Source organism: Oncorhynchus masou, chromosome 31 (genome assembly GCF_036934945.1).
Source record: "Oncorhynchus masou masou isolate Uvic2021 chromosome 31, UVic_Omas_1.1, whole genome shotgun sequence".
NCBI classification, from domain to species: Eukaryota; Metazoa; Chordata; class Actinopteri; order Salmoniformes; family Salmonidae; genus Oncorhynchus; species Oncorhynchus masou.
In genome coordinates, this window is record NC_088242.1 from 24,777,813 (window position 1) to 24,779,815 (window position 2,003).

The window sequence follows — 2,003 nt, forward strand, 5'->3', positions numbered from 1 at the left end:
AACCTTTATTTAACTTGGCAAGTTAAGAACAAATTCTTATTTGCAATGACAACCCACTGTTCCCCGGTAGGCTAACTGCCTTGTTCAGAAGGACAGATTTTTACCTTGTCAGCTCTGGAATTTGATCTAGCAACCTTTTGGTTACCGGCCCAATGCTCTTACCACTACGCTACCTGCAGCCCCAGAATTAGGCTGTAAGTCACAAAATGTGGAATAAGTCAAGGTGTCTGAATATTTTCCAAAGGCACGATATATGTATGTGTGATCTCTGTGGCAACCTGTATATCTGTACAGGGTGAACTCTAAATTACTCGATGCAAAAGGTTTTTTATTGTCCTCTCAGGAATTATTTTATTGACATTGATCTCATCCCCCACACAAGCTTTTAGATGCTGTGAGGTTCTGTGGAGATTGGGCCTTGGTCAGGTTATTGTAAACTTGGTATTGTTTGAATTGTCAATAGTGGTCGGTTTTTGGGTTGAAAGAGTTACACCTTCAATGTTATAAATGTAATTATATGTCTCTTCCCTCTTATCCTGTATCCAATCCATGGAAGAAGGTTGTAAGATCAATTCTCATTACCTCGGCCTCTTTTTGTTCATGCTTTGTCTTGTAAGTTAACCTTGGACTCTATATGGTTGGAATAATGCTTTGTAATGCTTTCAACTTCAGCTTTATGCCTTGTATGTGACTCCATTCATTGTACAATGTTAATGAATTATCTGCCTTTGATATAGACAATACTCAAACCAATTCCTGCTTGTCAACTCATTGCCTACTGCTTGCTTGTATATTTTCATTATTGTAGTAACCTATATTTATGTTTACCAATAGATGGCAGTATTGACTCAAGACGGGGGTTTGCTTTCTGCTATCCGTAGCTATTTCCTATGTCTGCCTATGTAAGTGATTAAGAAAGCTTCAGGTAGTTTAAGCCAGGTGCATCAAAGAATGTAATTCTAAGTTCAAATTAAATACTAAACTGTACTAAAGTCTCATGAGTTGTAACTCTAAGAAGCCTTTAAGCATACTACAATTATCTTTATGGAGTCAGAAACATTTTAATAGGGGAATTACTAAGTCAGATGTGAGTCACATGTGAGGTGTGTATATGCATATCAAATATTACTTCACTCCACACTCTACAACCAGTCCCATTCCTATTGAATGTGAACCAACAGAAATAAAACACTCGTGAAACAACCCATACAATGTTTATATTTACAGTAGTAATAAGTGCACCAAGTGCCAGAGAAGAACAGAATACATACTCTAACAACTGTTCTTAATAACCTGAACTAGCTCATGAAAATTACCTCCACTTTTGCAAAACATAACTATGCAAACTGAACATACTGTGGACTTGGCTCCTGTGACAAACCGTATAGTCATTGTTTTAGAGCAGACATACTTATGGTGACATTATCCTAAGCATTTACCGTCAGAGGTTAAGGAAAGAAAAGGCTGAGGTTGATTGGCTGCTGGTGGGCGTGAGGTCACGGTTGTCATTGAGACAGAGTAGCGGTGTGTTTGTAAGGGTAATGCTCTCCATTTCAACTCTCAGACGTTCCGTCCCATCTCTCTTTTCTACCTCAGACTGCATGTCTCCATTCCTCTCTAAGGGTTGATGGGCACACAGACTTCCCTCTGGTCACCAGCTCCATGCCACTGAACAAAGTCAGTCTGCTCAATCTTGGGGTCCTTGAGTCGGATGGGGTCCCTCTCTGTATGGAGCTCTGGATCTTTAACTTTAAGATCTAAGGTGAGCTGGGTCTAGTCCTGAACCCAGTCTGACTTTCCACAAACTCTTCATCCAGAGTAGCAGACCTATCCTCCTCCTCATGGTTCTAATTTAGTAACCTCTCAGATGTACCCCTTTGGGGCAAGCCCAGGTCCGGTATGGGGGTGAGTTCGCCCCCCAGGTAAGGGCTCATGTTTGATGTTTGAAATCATGTTTCTTTTTCAATAAAAATCTAGTCAAAAATAGCAGCACATTCCAACAG